The sequence below is a fragment of the Ambystoma mexicanum genome, chromosome 5q (assembly GCF_040938575.1).
Source record: "Ambystoma mexicanum isolate Mex_15411 chromosome 5q, UKY_AmexF1_1, whole genome shotgun sequence".
Lineage (NCBI taxonomy): Eukaryota > Metazoa > Chordata > Amphibia > Caudata > Ambystomatidae > Ambystoma > Ambystoma mexicanum.
In genome coordinates, this window is record NC_090933.1 from 1281995595 (window position 1) to 1282017172 (window position 21578).

The 21578-nt window shown below is 48.4% G+C and overlaps 1 protein-coding gene and 1 pseudogene across 5 annotated transcripts in view; both read right to left on the reverse strand.

The window, feature by feature from the left end:
- PLEC (plectin) overlaps positions 1–21578 on the reverse strand; it is a 1447724-nt gene that overhangs the window by 1026518 nt on the left and 399628 nt on the right. The window lies entirely within an intron of this gene.
- Positions 10399–10464, reverse strand: LOC138499026 (U6 spliceosomal RNA; annotated as a pseudogene).

Consider the following 21578-nt stretch of genomic DNA (forward strand, 5'->3'; position numbering starts at 1 on the left):
CAGAAAACAAGGCTTTAACTTAAAAATCTCACAACCCACCCACATTAAAGGCAGGACCCTTGACTGGGTAGCAGACCTTATTTGTGGCGCTATAATTACTGCAATCACCCCCCAATCCTGGACAGATCATCACCTTCTGTCACTCTACCTACCAGCAAATATTCAGAAAACTAAACTAATCCCGGTAGCACCTCCATGCCTAACTAGGAACAAACGTAACATCATGGTGGATGCCATCTTGCCTCTCGTGATCCCCACGCTAATCTCTTCAGAGGAAATCTCTAACCCTAACAAGCTAGTAGAGTTATATAATTCCTCTATGACTAATGCACTGTACACCATCGCCTCCCTCAAACTGTGTAAAGGCAAACCAAAAGCCCACTTGAACTCCTGGTTCACCCCAGAATTAAAGACGTTACGTGCAGAAAAAAGAACATTGGAATCTACTTGGAAAATCCTCCCTTCCGCTGAGAACAAAACTAACCTATTTAACCTATCAGCAAATATAAGGAAGACATACTCTGCACTAAAAGGGAGTCATACAACAACAGAATTAATCAAGCCAGCTCCAGCATGAAAAAGTTATTCATGATCCTCAAAGAGACGGAGACGCCTATTACCCCTACGGATCCGTGCGTAAAAGACAAACTGGTGCACGAATATTCAGAGTTCTTTCCTTAACAGAATTATCTCACTGCAAGCTAAAATTGCAGAACAACGCCTTAACCTTCAAAATTCAGATAACCCGCACCTCACTACAAGGCCTACCTTGAAACTAGCCCAAGACTTAAAATTCACTAAAGTCTCTACCCTGGAGGTACAACAAATTATTGCCTCCCTTAAACCGTCAAAGTGCCAAGGCGACAGCTGGCCGGCGCAAATAATCAAAGATGCTGCTAGAGACCTGACACCTTTCATAGCCAAACTAATCAACGCCTCATTTACCTCAGGCATAGTACCTAGTAACCTAAAATAATTGTGGTTTATGCCACTCCTTAAAAAACAATCACTGGATCCGACCATCCCCACAAACTATAGGCCAATTACTACAGTGCCTTTTCTTTTGAAGATACTGGACAGGGTATCTTATCTACAGATCCAGGAATATCTGGAGATTAACCACCTCTTAGGAACTCGCCAATCCGGTTTTAGACCCGAACATGGGATTGAAACGGCGTTGATAGACCTAAAAGCACAGATGGGTGAACTGAAGGATAATGGGAAAATGGCCTTGCTATTATACTTCTGGCTCTTTCGGCGGCATTCAATCTAGTTGACCATAAACTACTATGCAACCACCTCGCTTCTGCAGCCCATTTCTCCCAGAATGCCATTACTTGGATACAATCTTTTCTAAATAATAGGACCATGAGAGTCTTCTCTCCTTCAGCAGAAGCTGACCCTATTGCCATCACATGCGGAGTCCCCAAGGCTCTTGTGTATCTCCCACGATGACACCCAGATCATCCTCCCTCTAACGGGTGTTTATGACGATGATGTACTATTAGTGAACAAAATGTATATTCATTCAGGCTTGGATGGCCACACATGGCCTCTGCCTGAATGATGATAAAACGGAGTTGCTGATAGTAGCAACTGAAGCCAACCTCAACAAATTGAATACAGACTACACCTCCTTCAATACTGACAGCAACAAGATCCCAGTGGCCAAAGAGGTAAAAACTATAGGTTTTTATCTTGACGCCACAATGAACTTACAAAAACAAGTGAACGCAACAGCCTTGGCGACCACCTACACGGGAAAACTGATATGGGCTTGTAAACCTCTGCTCTCTAACGAGAGTTGCACCACCCTCGCAAGAGCACCAATACTCTCCAAGTTAGATTACTGTAATGGACTTTAACACGTTCTGAATAAATTACAAATCTTGCAAAATAATGCCCTTAGATCCACTCTGAGCATTTCTAGGAGAGATCACATATCTGAAACAAGAAGACAACATAAATGGCTCTCCATCCAGGACAAGATCCAACTCAAAACCATGTCCCTCACGTATGAATCATCAAACAATGCGGCCCCACTATACTTAACAGAAAAGTTCAATTTCAATTCTTCAACCCGAGTCACCAAGTCCTCCAACACCCACAGTTTGACAGTCCCTAGATGCAAACTACAAAGGTCAGGGGGAGTAGTTTCCCAGTCATGGACACACAGTTTTGGAACTCTCTTCCCCCTCTCATTGAAAACGACCAATTAATTCTCAAATTTCAGAAGCATGCCCATCAAATGGCTTGCTGATAAGCATTAGTACCTTAAAGACTATACCTTAGAACCACTCTACCACCTACTATCCTACTGCACACCAAGTACTTCTCTGAACCACCATACTTCAAACTAGAACTCAGGACCCTGTTTGTAACTTTTGTCTTTACTGCTCTCCATTTGTACATCTTTGCAATCCTGTATTCCCAGACCAATGTATACCATTACTGTCCTTATTGCTTTCAGATTGTATAGTTTTGCAATCCTGCATTCCTAGACCAATGCACAATACAACTGTAACTGTAACTTTAATCTGTAACTGTCGTATGTTCCCAGATACCTCCCGGTTAAGGTGTGCTATAGACATAAATAAACAAACAAACAAACAAACAAACAATAACCAGAGGGTTGTGAGCAAATGTTTTGAATAACATAATTTGCATCTTTTTTGTCTGTTCACATTCCAATACTATATCTTTAATACTTTTAAGTATTAAAATATATATGTTTTACAAAATTTGGACGTTCTTCACTCTCATACAATTCCTCTTCTAGGACCCATCACTTGCAACGTACATGATAAATTCAACCTAAAATTCTCGTAAATATATCTGTAGCTATTACTTGGAAATGTCCTCAAATATTTTGGCAAGAAACTGAATTTTAAATTTCATTTTGCATATTCCTTAAAAATGTTTATGTTTCTATTGTTGTCATTGTAAAAGACCAGTTAAATTCTTATAATTTATTTTTCACAAAACTTTGTGCATTTACACGTTTTTTCGACTACATCCTATATTTGTTTAAATCTTTTCAGAATTTTCACTAAAGTTCATTAAAACTTTGCATATTTTTTCTTTTAGAATATAGTTCAAATCCTCATACAAGGGAATGCTCAACAGGATGGAAAATGTTTACGTACAGCATCAATTTCCTACACATCACAAGGACCTTTAATGAAGATATTCCTAACTCATATTGATAATTACAATCGGTACCGACAAAGGTACATTTAGTGACCTTATCCAGAGGATACCCTTAATTCTTTCTGTAAGTGTCCAATTAACAATATGCGAGACTTCCAAACCATATGTTAAGCTTAGTACGATTTAAGTTTTATTGAACTTTGTAAGTGGAATATTTGACCAATAACACATTTTTATTCATTTGAGCTACAGAAGAGGTAGATGTCATTCTTAATCAATTATTCTTCCCTCTCTGTTTCTATTAAAATTTAAAACCCTAAACCTTTCTATCTGTTTTATGTCCATACCATCTACTTGCCACTTAAAATTGCTTTATTCCTTCTATCAAAATTCATCCCACTCAATGTACCCGTATTCAGTTGAAGTTTGTTTTCCTTCAGATAATATACAATAGAATCCAAACTATGTTTATACCTATTGGTGTCAAATCAAAGATGATACCATCAGCAAATGCCATCCATCTTATATGAGTGTCTGTCCAATTTTGGTGGAAACGAGTGAGTATTATTACGCGCCAAGTACAAATCAGAAAGATAAAGTGTGAAAAGACAAGTTACTAAAATTACTAAAAATGCAACCTTGTCTGAGGCCAGAGAAGGTTGACATTTCCTTAAAAAGCAGACCATATATAGAAATAGATGTCTAGCTATGGTATGCATGAATATTGATTCATATAATTGGTATCTGTTCGAAAGGAGGTCAATTTTACAAACTGGCTGGTTTTCTGTTAGATCCTAATGTCTGTAAGTTACTGTGATGACTTCGAAAGCATAACATTTGAGGACCACCTCGGTTTTGATTGATTTATTTTAAAAGTAGGGTTTCAAATCTGAATAAAGACTGTTTCATGTGCCAGAATTGTGGGGTAGGATTGTATATCAAGGGGTAGCAAATCAGGGAATGTTCTGAGCTTTCAAAATATCACCTGCCTGCTCTGTATATTTTTAAAGAATAAGGGCCTGATTCATGGAAAAGTGCACAGAGATCCCGCAAAGTCGGTGTGCGGAGAATGCCTGTGCGTGAGCCTGCATGCAGATGTTTTTCTGCATGCTCCGCGTATTCATGGAATTTTTCTCGCAAAGAAACTGTATATGCAAGTCACAGCTGCAATGCCACCAACACGCCCCCACCCAAAGAAAAAACAACCAGAAACAGCTACCTTTGCGTGTTCCTCGGGCGTGAACACATGCATCCTTCAAACAATGCGTGGGGTCCCCAACAATCAGGTCTGCACCTCAGGGACACTGCACGGGGTCCCCTATAACTGTTACCGGCATCCTGACAACATGTGTAAAAATTTCATAACTTAGGTAAAACTCTAGAAAATCTGCGTGCAAACCACTATAAACCGTTCCTGCACCTCGCTACAATGGGTACACGCACCTGTAAATCAAATCGGTACCCTGGCTGCATACACGCACCCCTAAATCCAACATGCAATCTCACCTATGCGTGATGAATCCTATGTGCAAGTGTCTGTACGCCTGCCTTTGGGTGGCGGATAGAATGAGTGCTTTGCGTGGCCATTTCCCTGACAAGAGGTTGCGCGGTCGGATCCATAAATACGTCTCATTCTGTGCATTTGTGGGCATGCGATGGACTGCCTGCTGGCAGTCCCTCATAACGCCCACATTTTCCCTTGTTCTTCCTCATTTTCCGAGTTCTGCCCCTTACTCTGCCCTCTGCGCAAGCCACGCCCACGGTCTGCATGGTGTCTCGCGCAAGACACTCGGTCGCTCGCAGAGGCGTACTGAGCCTGCACGAAGGCCCACGCAAGGTACGAAGAAAGTATCACGCAGTCGATTCCATGAATCGACAAACAGGAATTCGCAGTGGTTTGGTGCACAAAGTCCTTATTTTCTGCGCAGAAAATTCCATGAATCAGAGCCTAAGTGTGAATGATCAAGGAGTGACGTTGTGTGAGTTTGGCAACAATTCAGCATTCCCTCCCCAGCAGATTGCTGCTGTGCTACAGAAGAGAACACATGTACTGCTACCAATCCAATGAACTTATCTCAAGAGGGCAGGTACACCCCCATTTAGTGAAAGGGATTGGCATTGCCTTGTTGTGACTGCACAGGGCCTTCTGCTGACATCCTTTTAGCAGGCTCAGCAAGCACACCAATCACAATGGGAGGTTATTAGTGATGTTAACAGGTTAATTGCTAAACACTGGTGTATAGGCACATTATAAATAACCTATCAATCAATCAAACAGTTCCAATGCATAGAATATGTGTCCCTTAAATTCATAAATGTGATAGCCATTAACTCCTCCCGCCCGAACCTCCGTCCACCCAGGGCCCTCTGTCAATATTGCGTACGGGGTACCTTTGCCTTAAATATGCCACTGTCGAGCACCCTCTGCCACACAAAGCACACCTTAACTACATGAAAACAACACACATGATCGCCTACAAACTATACCCACTCATGAACTCTGAGGCAGTTGTAAATATACCTGCATACACACAAGTGTGTGGTGGGGGGGAGGTTGCAAGACCCAACCTCTAGTACAAGTTTCCCACTTTAGGGAACCCCATAACCAGCAGATGGTACTCTGCTGAGACAGCCGTAAGCACCAGGAAGCCCTCTGAGTGGCAGTCATTGCCCTATACCTATGCATTCTGGAACCTGTAGTCAAGCTGGTTTTATCGTGAGCGATGGCTAACAGAGGAAAGCATTGGTGTCTTAAATATAGGAGCAGGACTGGGAGCAGGGGGTTCAGGTTAGAGGGAGGCCTGTGGCCACCTAACCCTACAGCGTGGTCTACAAACACCCCGCCCTGCATTCAGGGTCAAGGCTCTGGTTTTGACCATTAAGACCTAAGTGCGCGAGTGAGTGGGGCTTGCTACGATATCTTATGTAACTCAGGACGGAAACTGCCCACTGCACTTAGGAGTAGGAACATATGTGCAGACCGCATGTGCAAGGACCCGGGTTCCATACTATGAACAGGTTGCAAGGTTGCAGATATCATATAAAATACTGAATACTTGTTTTTATTGTATGTTGTTAAAACACAGAGTTTCAGCCTTTAGAACATTTGACTGCAGAATAATAACAGATTGAACACAATACACGCTATAAGTAGCACACCAGTTTCACAGACAGCTTGCGTGAGTGAGTGCCGCGCTGTGGCACTGATCACGTGTGCGACGTGATGCCAGCAGGCTCCCTTCACTCAGCCCAGTGGCCAGGGATCGCTGTACCCGGCCGCCTGTCCCCCCTCACAGCAGTAGCACCGCTGGAGTCGAAGAGGAGCGCAGCCAGGGGCCTGCGGTGTGTTATTGTGGTTAACCGCCCTCTGCTGTTAGGCTGAGTAGTGTGGGTTCCCCCCCTGCTCTTTACCCTGTTATACTGTGCCCTGCCCCATGAATGATAACGCGACAGCTTTGTTTGCGTGGAAAAATTAAAATGGCCGTAGGCCTTTATTATATACAAACAAATGGCACTGTACACTGGTTATGACAGCTGTACAGTAATTAACACTTTTTTGGGCACCTCGTGTCCAGGGGTTGGGATGCCCCCCTTCCTTTAGCCTCCCTTTCGATGTCCTGTGGCATCCTTTCCTGGACACGTGCCGCCGCCTACGACTTTTTCTTCTACCGTGTACCGTGAAAGAGTACTCGGCGTTCCTGTTCCGGTTTTCCTCTTTCCTTTCTTGTAGGGCGGGTTGGGTGGAAAACGAATCCTTTACCGCTTTAACCAGGCCCTGGGAGCTTACCCGAGTGAGGTGAGCTCCTAACCTGGTTGTGTCTTGTTCCTGCTTCTCTGGGGTATTTGTACCCCTTCCACCTTTTGTTGTGCTGATTTTATGCCGCCGGTGCTCCTTCCTGTCCTCCCACCCCCCTGTTACTTTTCCCACCTTGCTTCTGTCTCCTTGTGTTCCTTTGGGTCCCGCCGCGGGTGGGGGCGCCGCTCTGGCTGCCCCTCCCTTTTTCTTTTCCTGCCTGTTGGGATCCCCCCACCCTGCGCCTAACCCCCCAGGCCCTCCATCGTGCCGCACTTCGTGCAGCACGGGGCCTGGGGCATAGGCTGAGTAGTGTGGGTTCCCCCCCTGCTCTTTACCCTGTTATACTGTGCCCTGCCCCATGAATGATAACGCGACAGCTTTGTTTGCGTGGAAAAATTAAAATGGCCGTAGGCCTTTATTATATACAAACAAATGGCACTGTACACTGGTTATGACAGCTGTACAGTAATTAACACTTTTTTGGGCACCTCGTGTCCAGGGGTTGGGATGCCCCCCTTCCTTTAGCCTCCCTTTCGATGTCCTGTGGCATCCTTTCCTGGACACGTGCCGCCACACCTGAGGGGTTGCTTGTCTAAACCGCTCAGGTCCCCCCAAAACAGTGATCTTGCCCAGCCCCTCATTGTATTCCTTAACCGTGTGCTATCTGTTGGGTCCGTCACCCTGGCCACCTTTGTGGTATATGCGGCCGCAGACAAATGTGCTGCTGCCCATCTTTTCCTTTTACCCTGGGCCAACGCTTTTTTAACAGCAATCGCCCCTGTTGGCCATTGACATTTTACCTACGTCTTGTCCTGTTTCCGCTATCACCCCTTTACCTGCTTTTTGTACTGCTTACCCGTTTTGTACGTTCCTGTCCTGATTCTCCTTGGCTCGCCCTGGTTCCTTTGGTTTTACCTATTTCTCGGACCTCTTTGTTGCTATTTCCGCTTCTCCTCCCGTGGCACCCATGCCTTTTTCGGGTGTGGGTGTTAATTTCTTGCCATACACCTGGCCATCTTTACCTTTCCCAGCCAAACTTATGGCTAACCCGTTCCTTATTTCCTGTGCTCATTCGTGGAACCCATGCCTTTCCCGGTATGGGCGTTATTTTCCTGCCAACCCGTGGCCATATTTTCCTTTTCCAGTCGGCCTTGTGGCTGACCTTTTCATTATTTCCGATGTTTCTCCGGGGAACCCATGCCTTTCCCGGTATGGGCGTTATTTTCCTGCCAACCTGTGGCCATATTTTCCTTTTCCAGTCGGCCTTGTGGCTGACCTTTTCATTATTTCCGATGTTTCTCCGGGGAACCCATTCCTTTCCCGGTATGGGCGTTATTTTCCTGCCAACCCGTGGCCATATTTTCCTTTTCCAGTCAGCCTTGTGGCTAACCTTTTCATCATTTCCGATGTTTCTCCGGGGAACCCATTCCTTTCTCAGTATGGGCGTTATTTTCCTGCCATACATGTGGCCATCTTTTTCCTTTTTCCAGTCAGCCTTATTGGCTAACCTCTTAATTATTTCCGGAGCTTATTCGTGGAACCCATGCCTTTCCCCGGTGTGGGTGTTATTTTCCTGCCCTCTACGCGGCCATATTCTCCTTTTCCCGATGCTTTATTCGTGTAAGCTTAATGGACACTTTGGCATTTCCCCTTTCCTGCCCTTCCTCTTGTGCTCCATTCTCCCAGCTATGCTTTTCACGCTATCTCCCCTGCCACCCCTTTTGCACCGTTGGTGGTCTGTTACTTTGCTACTCTGCCGTCCTCTTTGTTTCCCCTATTGACTGCCCCACAGGTTCTGTTCCCCTGACCTCAAATGATTCCTTGTCGTTATTATCATGTCCTGATGTTTGTACCTGTCTTTGCTTCTATCATTATTTTCCCATCATGCCCAAATGCTTTGTCGCCTTTAAGACTTTCTGTTGGTATGTTACAAGTGACACCCCGTCATCTGTGTATTACTGCAATATAACAATGTACCATCTTTGGAAATCCGCCCTCCCCTTATAACAGGGGTCCTTGCTACTGGTGCCCTTTTAATGATCCTTTTTCATCCTCCTACATGTCCTCTACCTTACAGTCAGGTAGACTGGTCAGGTAACACCTGTTCCCTGGTAACTCGACCCTGGCGTACTTCCTTGTGCCACCCTCTGTCGTATGGGAAACCCGTTGCCCACTGGTCCAGGCCCCCCTTTTCTGTTCGTTATTGCTCACTACTCCCTTCCTATTCACTCATGCCTTTAAATGGCCCCCCTCTTTACCTTTGCTACTTTTCGTCTCTGAAGACGTTACCCCTTGCCTCTTGCTTCTTAACCTTCCCTCCACGGGTTCTGGGCGACTTACCCTGAGCCGTGCTGCATGCTTTTAACCTTTTTACCAATTTTCCCCCAACTCTGTTCTCTCTTTTCACCGTACCTTTCCTTTGCCTCCTCCACGGCGCCTCCGGCTGCTCCTGTGCCCCTCTTGGGTCTTCTCTCGGCCTCTTTTGGCCTTGTGGTATTCCTCCTTGCTGCTGCTGGACTCCCTTAGCAGCAAAGGCGAGCTTGCCCTTGCCTTTTCATCCTTCTTTATTACATCCAGCACCCCTTGTGCTCCATGCTCCAAGGTTCTGGGCGACTTACCCTGAGCCGTGCTGCATGCCTTTCACCTTTTTAGCATTTTTTCCCCAACTCTGTTATCCCTTTTCACCGTATCTTTCCTTTGCCTCCTCTACGGTGCCTCCGGCTGCTCCTGTGCCCCTCTTGGGTCTTCTCTCGACCTCCTTTGGCCTTGTGGTATTCCTCTTCGCTGCAGCTGGCCTCCTCTAGCAGCAAAGGCGACCTTGCCCTTGCCTTTTCATCCTTATTCATTCCATCAAGCCCCCATTGTGCTCCATGCTCCCCGGTTCTGGGCGACTTACCCTGAGCCGTGCTGCATGTCTTTAACCTTTTCACCATTTTTTCCCCAACTCTGTTATCCCTTTTAACAATACCTTTCCTTTGACTCCTCAACGGCGCCTCCGGCTGCTCCTGTGCCCCTCTTGGGTCTAGCATGTTCTTCTCTGGCTTCTGCGACTCTTCCGCCACTTCTCTTGCCCTCTTCTGTCCTTGGGGTACCGCGGCTTCCTCGTCGCTGTTCGTGGAATCCTCTAGCAGCAGGGGCAACATTGCCCTAGCCCTTTCTTCCTTTTGCATCACATCCAGCACCCCTTTGGCCCCCTGGTCTTTTTCTGCCTTTTTGGCCCATGCGCTGAATTCTTGCGTTCTTCTTGTTCTTTCTTCCGTCATTCCCGACTTTTGCCTCTTCTGGCTTTCCTGTAGACTTGCCTTTGCTCGCCTTGTTCCTCCTGTATTGTTACACCGGGCCCCTGTCTGGCTTCCCGTGTTGCCTGTTCCGACCGTTGTTCTAATTTGGCACGTACTGCCTCTTTAATGCTTACTGCTGACTGTATTTACTGCTTGTGCCACGGGTGATTTTAGAATATGGAACGCTTCACGAATTTGTGTGTCGTCCTTGCGCAGGGGCCATGCTAATCTTCTCGGCGTGCCTTTCCTTTCTTCAGGTGCTTAATTGTCTCCTGGGCGGACGCTGCCCTCACCAGCTTGATCTCCTACATGCGGGCTTCCCCAGCAAACCCCATACTGATTGTCGGATCCACCGTGCCTGATGCGGCCCGTGATAACACCCTCGGCACAGAAAGGAGAAAAACACGCAGGGAAAAACAGGGGCAGCCTCATCAACTCGGTCCCTAATATTTACCTCCCTTCGTTAACTTTCCTTATTTTACTACATGCGCATGGCTACCAAAAACACCCTTGACTCCCACTTACGGCCAGAGGGGGCTACCACTCCCATCCTCACTCCTAAGCACTCCAGAAGCCCCTTTCCCACGACAGTTTTAAACAATTGCTAGTCACTGGTGCGCCCATGGTGCCGTGGTCGCAAAAAGGGGGGGCCTGCCATCCAAGCAACATTTCCCTCAAATTACCTGCATAGCGGCCATAAACCGCCGTGGCCGCCAGAGGGGCATGCCATCACAGAAACTGTGTCATAAAATGTATGCATATCGCTGCGCCACATGCGACACCATTCTTAAACCTCCCCTACCCCCCAGGCCCTCCATCGTGCCGTACTTTGTACTGCACGGGGCCTGGGGCATTGCTAGTTGGCTCCCTCTCGGAGCTGTGAACTGACCTGACGCTGGCCCCCCCCACCGCCCATGCTCCTGGTCTGCTCCGTGTCGTCCTGCTTCCAATGTGTGCACTGAACGCTGTCAATTCAGTGACTGGCCTGTTTTAGGTTCTCGTGGCAGCATTCGATCCTTGCCAGCTGCTGCCTCCGTGCGAAGCTGAGGGTAAAACGGACTGGTGGATCTGCTTTGCCTGTCCTTGCCTCCGGTGGACGCTGTGGGTTGTCCGTGTGCCTTTTTCCTGCACACCGTCTTTACTGCAATGACGAACTGTGGCAAGGCTGGAGGGGTTGGGACGATGTCCGTCCCTTCTGTTTGTCCTCTACGTCAGGCGCGCTGTTCGAATTGTGGAGCCTGCGGTATTTCTCCTCCTGAGATTCCTCTGCTGACGGTGGCGGGCAATGTTCTGCGGCCGGAGGGCTGCGCCGAACTCGGCCCTGGTTGGTTCTTGGGTAATTGGTGCTGGTGGCTCGCCACAAGCCCGGCCGTCGCTCGCGGCACTCTATTCTTTTTCTGGCCAATCGGCCGACGCGACAACTTCTGAGGCACCCGATCACTGCTGCCAGTATTTCGCTGCAGCCCGTTTTCCCTGCCCCGAAGCCCCAAAGCATTCCCAGCGCATGCTCCAACTGCTGGACCGGGCTCCTTACCGACCGCCCTTTCATGGCTGCTGCGAAGTTCCCCCTCTCTGGAACCCGCGCCACAACTGGAAAACTTCTTCCTCTCGGTCGGAAACACTGCACGGCCTCCCTGTTCAGCCCAACTGGAAAAAGCCCTCTTCATGGTCATGGACTGCACCGCATTTCCGCCACTGAAAACCATCCTCGTCAGTCAGGAACTGCAGCAAACGAAACCTGGGAAAACGAAACAAAATCCACGATCCGGTGCCTGCTGCCCGCGTAGCTTCCTGGTTGCCTGCTTCTCCCGCGTCATTCACTGCCTCCGCAGCCTGGTTCCCGACGATGTCTGTTGTGGCGGTCTTCTTTCTTCCGCACGCAGCTCCGGCCTTCGGGTCCGCCGCTGCTGAACTTTCGCCAGCCGTGGTCCCGCTCTTCTCCGTTGGGCTATGCTGCCACCGCAAGGTGGTTCTTCCTTCTTCTGCACGCCGCTCCAGGCTCACGGGTCCACTGCTGTTGTCCCCGCTTCTCTCCAGCTGGGGTCCCGCTCTTCTCCGTTGGGCTACGCTGACACCGCGATGTGGTTCTTCCTTTTTATGCACGCAGCTCCAGGCTCACGGGCCTTCGCTGCTGTCCCCGTTTCTCTCCAGCCGGGTTTCCGCTCTTCCTGGGGTCTTCCTTTTTCTTCGCCGCAACCGTTCTTTGCTCACCGCCGCCGCACCCTGTGTTTCCCGATGTCGGCTTCCTTCACTCCGCAGCCTGGTTTCCCCCGATGTCTGTTGTGCGGTCTTCTTTCCTCTCCCTGCAGCTCGCGCTTCCCGGGTCCTCCGCTGCTCACACCGCTTCCCGCCAGCCGGCGTACCTGCTCTTCTCCGCTGGGTCTGCTGACGCGATGTGGTAGGTCTTCCTCCTTCCCCACGCAGCTCCGGCTTCCCGGGTCTTCTGCTGCTGTCGCCGCTTCTCGCCAGCCGGGGTTCCGCTCTTCTCCGCTGGGTCCGCAGCCGCGATGTGTCGGGTCTTCCTCCTTCCCTTGCAGCTCCGGCTTCCCGGGTCCTCCGCTGCTGTTCCTCTGGATCCGCTGTCCCCACGAGGTTGGGCTTCCTTCTTCTTTGTTCCTTGACCGTTCTTCCCGCCGTTTAAACCCGCAGAGGTGAAAACGACCAGGGAAACCGACCTCGATCCGCTAAGCCCGCAGAGGCCAAACGAAAACGAATCCTTTACCGCTTTAACCAGGTCCTGGGAGCTTACCCGAGTGAGGTGAGCTCCTAACCTGGTTGTGTCTTGTTCCTGCTTCTCTGGGGTATTTGTACCCCTTCCACCTTTTGTTGTGCTGATTTTATGCCGCCGGTGCTCCTTCCTGTCCTCCCACCCCCCTGTTACTTTTCCCACCTTGCTTCTGTCTCCTTGTGTTCCTTTGGGTCCCGCCGCGGGTGGGGGCGCCGCTCTGGCTGCCCCTCCCTTTTTCTTTTCCTGCCTGTTGGGATCCCCCCACCCTGCGCCTAACCCCCCAGGCCCTCCATCGTGCCGCACTTCGTGCAGCACGGGGCCTGGGGCAGACCAGTAGGAATGCAGGGCTACTTTGCACGTGCTCCACGGGATGGGATGCCTGAAGGCACCCACGCACAGAGGCACAGGCCCCACTTCGGTTGGTTAAGCAAGTGTAGAAAACGCTTGCTTGAGTAAGCACAGTGTCGCCATGGCAACACAGCTTCTCGGCGGGGCTCTGAACAGCTCACCTTTCAGTAACGTCGTAAAGGCATCATTTTAAGCGCACTCTGTGGTGTGTTTAATGCAGCCCTTGCCGAGCACAGTGTGGGTGTCAATGCCAAGGAGGTGCCCGCACCACGGATCTGAATCCCAAAATCACATCCCGCCTGGCTCGATTGGAATTCAGACTCTCATCACACTTTCTATGGTGGGAAAAAGAAAGGAAAAGGAAACCCCGCGAAAGCACTGCATCTAGAGCTCCCATTAGAAATGAGCAAAGGCAATAGGTGTGGCTTTTGTATAGATTTTGTTTGGCCAGGTGCCAAGCATTAGCCCTTTTCCAAATGCTGCCATTGCACGCCCCGGCATTACCATGTTTACTCTGCGGTGGGACTCAGATCATGTGTTGGGTTTTGTCATCAGATACCAGCTATTCCCTTCAAAAGACCCTCTCAAGGACTAGCATCAAACACTGAGGCTGGGGAATAAGGGAAGAGAAACAGTATTGGCAATGCCAACAGTTTGGGCTTTTGTGTAGGCATTGCAAGGCATTTCCCAGGCACTGCCGTAGTAGTACCAACTGGCCATTGATGGCAGCAGCTGCAAAATAGAGTGAGTACCCGGGCATCTAATAGGAGTGCCAAGCAAATGTAGAATACCTATACACCAGCCAAAACTGTTGGCTTTCCCAATGCTTGTTTTAAAACAGGATTTCAGTGAAGGACACATACAGGGGCCGATTCATGGAATTTTCGGTGTAGAAAATAGAGTACTTGCGCGCGCAACGATGCACTAATCAGTGTGCAGTCATAAAATCGAAAAAAAATGTCAAAAGTCAAAAAAATCGAATTTTTTCTTTTTTTATTTATATTTATTTTTTGGCTCTCGCATGTTAAAAAAAAGGTTAAAAAAGGGAGTAGGGGGGGACCCCCCCCCACCCCCCCATTTACCCCCCATTTTGAATAAAAAACGTAATAAAAAAGAAATTCAACTTTTTTTTTTCAACATTCTTTTTTCGATTTTTTTGAATTTCGACTTTTTTGTTTTCGATTTTATAACTATAAACCACACAAATCCCCCTTCCTCAATTCATGGAATCGAATGCGCAGTACTTTTCCTGGACCTGCGTGGAGTTCCTATTGCAACCTTGCGCAAGACTCCAAGCAGAGCCTGGTCGTGGCTTGTGCAGAGGGCAGGGAAGGGGGCGGAACACCAAAAATGGGAAAGGATTCATATGATCCGCAATCCGAAGGCAGGCGTAAGTACACTTGTGCGTAGGATTTTCAGCATGCAGGTGGGCTTGCATGTCGGATTTTGCGGTGCGTGTACTCAATCGGTGTTCCGATGTAACTTTCGGGGATGCGTGTAAGTAGCGTAGTGGGGTGAAGGAATGTTTTACGTGAGTTTACACTCAGATTTCCCGAGTTATTGCTGAGTTACATTTTTTTTATATGTATGTGTCGGGGTGCCGGATACAGTTACGGTGGACCCTGCGCAGGGTCCCAGAGTTGCAGGCCTGCTTACGGGGGATCCCACGCACTGTTTGAAGGGTACGTGTATTCGAGCCCGGGGGAGCGCTGCTAAGGTAGCTGATCTGGCAGTTTTCTGCTTTGCGTTTGGGCGTGTCGGGGGGGAGGGGTTCCGGTCCGACTTGCGAATACGGTTACTTTGCGCTGTCAATTCCATGAATATGCATGGTGCGCATTTTTCTATCTGCGTGCAGGCTTGAGCAGTGTACTTCTCAGCGCACAGCCCTTGCGCGGTTTCTGCGCGTAATTACATGAATCGTCTCCATAGTGCATATACAGCGAGTGGCTGATGGCAGACCTAGGTACGACATTTTTATTACACCAGTAGCATGTTTACAGCTCCAATTAAGTAATTAGGTCTCAGAAGTCTGCTTTAAAAGTTTGATGGTAAGGCTTCGTTAAAGCTAGCTCAAAGAGTTCTGATGGTGAGGTGCTTTGGACAGGGAGGGGCAGGAACCGGGTGGGAATGGCCATAGAAAGTCAATGGGTGGGCCAAAATGCCAAACACCTCCTACAAGCCGTGTGTCCCTTCTCATATGCCATTTCTCCCTATCTGTACTCTGATGCAATAGTTTCGGATTATAGGTGGTACTAAAGCGCCACCTAATAGCCGAAATTAAAAATGCCTTCTCAGTCCCAGCACAGCATCAACATGTATACTGTAAGGGCACACCATGCTCTTCCCCAGGGTTCACTCCTCGGCATTCCATGCTGTGTGTATTCCTGTTCAATGCACTATTTTGCATGTGGAAGGATACACACGGCACGCATTATATGGCCCAGTCATGACCTGAACCACTTAGCATGTAGTTGCCAGCTACAGGCTGCTCTAAGAGAATTGGCGTCTTCGCTCCTACTTTCTTATGCAGGTGGCACTAAATTATGACCTGGGTAAAGGAATGGCTTGGAAGGGCACAGCCTGTGCCAGCTCCTTATATAACTTGTTAGTTTGTTTGTTTATTTATATAGCACTCCAAACCCAAACGTATCCGGGTGCAAGTTTACATGTTACAGTCGAAAAGGAACAGTTTTACAAGTTGCAGTTGAAACACAGATGATTAACATTCCAATGTGCAAGTTGCAGCTGAAAGTATTCCGTTTTACAAGTTCAGTGGCTATGCAGGTCGTTTTTCAATTACAGTTAGTGAGGTAGAGGATATGACATACTTGACAGCATATCCATCTACATAGCACCCACCACCGATTAAACTCCCACCCCCCCTACATTTGGGGACTGCTCTATGGCGCCAGAGGCATTGCTGGGGGCAGGGAGACTGAAGAGGCTGTACCGCCTGGTCTTTTGGATGTAGCCCGGGATAGAAGCTCAAGGGATACAACCAAAAGGCAAGCTAGCCCCGAGTCCCGACAGTCCCGACATTAGCCTAGCCCCAGGGCTAGCATCACCCTGCAGAAGAGTAGGGGCCATATCAACATTCTGGCACCCTCGCCATGGTTATTAGCCAAATTCAATGGGACCCACTGAGCCGCCTTGAAGGATGAAAGGCTATGGTAGCTGTACACAGATTCAAACCTGTGACCTGCACGCTACCCCCAGATCTCTACTACGGGTACCCCGCGCATCCGCTACCACGCTGTGGCATATACGTATATGCATAAGGGTGGCAGGAGACACTCTGGGATAGTCTTTCTGCGGCATTTCAAGTTCATGTGGTAAGTTTAGTAAATATGTAAGGAGAACATTGGGATTAGACCTTGGTCAGGTGGTGATGCGAGTTTTACGGAAATGGGGAATTGTGCGGGTATTCTTAGCTGATATTGGGATCCAGTTCCAGAGAGTGGGTGTGTGGCAAGGCAAGTGACGAGAGAAGGATTGTTTGAAAAACCCACCTTCCATCCCCACGACCTCAAACCCTACACCCAACCCACCTTCTGTTCCTCCTGAGCGCTTCGAAGCAGCTTATGAGCGGCATAAGTGCAACATGGCATGACATCATGTGTCTATCCATTCATCCATAGATCCACCTACACTGTAATCAACCTCAACCCTTAGGCCCAACCAAACCCGCCTTCTGTTCCTCCTCAGTGCTTCGAAGCAGCTTAGGAGCAAGGTAAGTGCAACATGGCACGGCATCATGTGTCTATCCATTCATCCATTTATCCATCCATCGATCCAACTACACTGTAATCAACCTCAAACCCTAGACCCAACCCACCTAAGAGCAGCATAAGTGTAACATGGCATATCAGGCATCCATTCATTCATCCATCTGTCTCTCCATCTGAAATTCCACCCACTTGAAACCCTAGACCCAACCCACCTTCTGTTCCTCCTGAGCGCTTCGAAGCAGCTTAGGGGCAGCATAAATGCAACATGGCATGACATCATGTGTCTATCCATTCATCCATTTATCCATCCATCGATCCACCTACACTGTAATCAACCTCAAACCCTAGACCCAACCCACCATCTGTTCCACCGCAGCGCCTCAAAGCAGCGTAAGTGCAACATGGCACGGCATCATGTGTCTATCCATCCATCCATCGATCCACCTAAACTGTAATCAACTTCAAACCCTAGACCCAACCCACCATCTGTTCCACCGCAGCGCCTCGAAGCAGCTTAAGGGCAGCGTAAGTGCAACATGGCACGGCATCATGTGTCTATCCATCCATCCATCGATCCACCTACACTGTAATCAACTTCAAACCCTAGACCCAACCCACCATCTGTTCCACCGCAGCGCCTCGAAGCAGCTTAAGGGCAGCCTAAGTGCAACATGGCACGGCATCATGTGTCTATCCATCCATCCATCGATCCACCTACACTGTAATCGACTTCAAACCCTAGACCCAACCCACCATCTGTTCCACCGCAGCGCCTCGAAGCAGCTTAAGGGCAGCGTAAGTGCAACATGGCACAGCATCATGTGTCTATCCATCCATCCATCGATCCACCTACACTGTAATCGACTTCAAACCCTAGACCCAACCCACCATCTGTTCCACCGCAGCGCCTCGAAGCAGCTTAAGGGCAGCGTAAGTGCAACATGGCACGGCATCATGTGTCTATCCATCCATCGATCCACCTACACTGTAATCAACTTCAAACCCTAGACCCAACCCACCATCTGTTCCACCGCAGCGCCTCGAAGCAGCTTAAGGGCAGCGTAAGTGCAACATGGCACGGCATCATGTGTCTATCCATCCATCCATCGATCCACCTACACTGTAATCAACTTCAAACCCTAGACCCAACCCACCATCTGTTCCACCGCAGCGCCTCGAAGCAGCTTAAGGGCAGCCTAAGTGTAACATGGCACGGCATCATGTGTCTATCCATCCATCCATCGATCCACCTACACTGTAATCGACTTCAAACCCTAGACCCAACCCACCATCTGTTCCACCGCAGCGCCTCGAAGCAGCTTAAGGGCAGCGTAAGTGCAACATGGCACGGCATCATGTGTCTATCCATCCATCCATCGATCCACCTACACTGTAATCAACTTCAAACCCTAGACCCAACCCACCATCTATTCCACCGCAGCGCCTCGAAGCAGCTTAAGGGCAGCGTAAGTGCAACATGGCACGGCATCATGTGTCTATCCATCCATCCATCGATCCACCTAAACTGTAATCAACTTCAAACCCTAGACCCAACCCACCATCTATTCCACCGCAGCGCCTCGAAGCAGCTTAAGGGCAGCGTAAGTGCAACATGGCATGGCATCATGTGTCCTTCCATCCATGTATCCATCCATCCATCTACACTGTCATCAACCTCAACCCTCCCAACCCACCTTCCGTTCCTCCTTAGCGCTTTGAAGCAGCTTAAGGACAGCATAAGTGAGTCATGACATGTCATCGGGCGTCCCTCCATTCATGTGTCCATGCATCCATCATCCCCCTTTTTACCTCTCCTGAACGCCCTTCCGTCTTCATTCCAGCATTCCTTCCCCTGCACTCAGCGCACTGCGCACCAAGCGGATCAAGTGCTCCTTGGCTCGCCACCAGAAAGGTTATCAAGCTGCACTTTAGCCGCGCTCGCTCAGCAAAGTCATGACACCAATCGATGCCAGCGGCGGGCCCGAGTGCACGAGAGAGGCAAAGAGGGACATTGAGACATCTCCACATATGCCAAGACATGGGCACCCTGAGCGGTAGCTACATAGATACACTGTATTGCTAAAGTGGCAACATTGTAAATATGTTGAGCCCACGTTTGCAGAATAAAGGCAATAGATGCAGGGCACCAGTGAAGTGGCTTAGGGGGGTAGACGCCATCCAGCACCTATGAATGGTGATGAGTGGAGTGCCTGTGGACAGCCTTTTGCGGTGTCAGCAGATCTGGATGCTTCACCACTTCACATTTCCTTTCCCCATAGACTGTGGTCTAGCTTGAGCGGCATGGTCAAGCTTGAGCGGCACATTATAGGCCAGATATGCCCCAGCTTGTTGAGGCCGCTACAGTGCTGATTTGGTGCAGTATAAAAGATTTCTAACATTACATGAGAGTGACTCCGATCAGGCAGACTTCTGAGCTTGCTCAGTGTAGCCGGTAGCTGGAGTCCTTCGGTTTAATAAACCACCCAACTCCAAGTCCCTAGCAATCGCTGCAACGGGCTGCCTCGCCATACTAGGACAGGATGATTCTACACCCTGGGTGGGCAAAGCAACACATCAGCTGGGCCTTTGGCTTTGATTTAATCGGTGCCCAGGGCGCAAGTGGAGGATACATATGGTGGTCGGGCTCCACTCCCTGTCTTCAGATGGCAGATTCCATCTCCCTTGGGTATTTTTAATGCCACCATTCCAAAAATGTTTCCTTGCTTTCCCGTTCTCAGGCCACACAATTACCCCAAAAATCACACGGCAGTGTGATCATAGCATATGTTAAATGTCTTGTACACTTCATACTTTCAATATCTCATATTGGGATTTTGCTTTGAAGGAAATATTTCATTACAGATTGCTGGGTTTAAAAGGTGCACACCTTTTATACTTTGCCAGCCACGCTATAAGAACATTTCCTCTCTCTGGTTATGTTTTGGGTGTTGATGACTAAGAAAGGTCAACTGAATAAAAAGTGCATATTTCACTTTCCAATGTATTTACTTATTTTATTAGTTTATTTATTTGAATTCTTAATAAGGCGCTGCGTGCGCATGGACCTCAGAGCGCACCAAATGAAACCGGAATGAAGGGCAGCGGAGAAGCAGAAACTATGGAAATCAGAAGACGAGCGGAAGAGAGCGATTAGTCAACTGAATTGAAGAGTCAGGTTTTTACATTTCTCTTAAACGTTGTCAGGGATTGAGATGATTTAATAACAAGGGACAGGGCATTCCATTCACGTCGAGCATGGAATTCGAAACTAGAGTCACCAATTTTTTTAAAATGAAATCGGGGTTCGTTAAGCTGAAGATTGCCAGAGGAGCGCAGCACCCGGCCACGTTATTTCAATGACAGCCTCTTGGTAAGATATCTGGGGGCACTCAGGTTCTGGCATTTGTATGTAAGGAATAAGGTCTTATGTCTAATTCTCTGCTTGACTGGTAGCCAGTGCAGCTCCTTCCTAAAAGCGGTAATTTGATCACACCTAGATAGGCCAAACACGGCTCTAACGACCCCATTTTGAGCAGTCTTAAGACGATGTAAGTTTCCCTGTGAGGTACCAATCAATAGACTACTGCAATCATCTAACCGTGAGTTCACAAGTGATGATGCCATGAGAGATCTATGCTTTGTAGAAAGTTAAGGCCTGATCTGGCGGAGCATTTCATTACATGTCCACAAGATGGAGGAATCTGTGATACCTGTTGCTTCATTGATAGGTTGGCATCAAGAATGACCCCTTGTGTGTTTACCGATTTACTCACGCTGATTATGTTACCCACAACCTCAAACTGAACATGCTGAGTATTGAGCTTCTCCAGTCGTGGACCAGAGGCCCTGATAAGAAGCTCGGTCTTAGTTTCATTGAGTGCCAGTGAGGTATGCGCCATCCAGGCCTGGATTTCATTATAGACTCGGTTCACTATGGCAGCATTCTTGGAGCAGTTACCAGATAATTCAAAGAGGATCTGGGTGTCGTTCGTATAATTTGCAAACTGGACACCCATACCGTCAGGAGGATCAAGAAATAGCCCAATATACACGTTAAACAACAAGGTAGATAAGCATGACCCCTGCAGTATGCCACATGTAAGAGAGGTGGGGTTAACTTGAGCCCTTACAGCGGCCACTGGAGATGTTCTAGGACCAAGAAAGGACGCAATCCACAGGGTGGCATTTTCTGAACAGTTGGCAATAGTTAACAGTCTGTTATGTAATAGATTGTGATCAATAATACCAAATGCCGCCGAGAGAACTAATAGCAAAAGTTAGGCTGGGTGACTATAATTCACATAATATTGGACTTAAGATCCAGGAGAGCTATCTCCGTTCCATGCTGGGATCTGAAACCAGATTGGTTAATGTTAAGGAGTTCATTTTCTTCCACACATTTCTGGAACTGCAAGTAAGCCACTCTATCCAAGATCTTTAGCAAATACGGAACATTCGTGATTGGCCTATAATTCTTGGAACTGCAGGGACGAGAGTGTGCCTTTTCAAAAGAGGAGTAAGCCAGACATCCTTCAGGGCAACAGGTA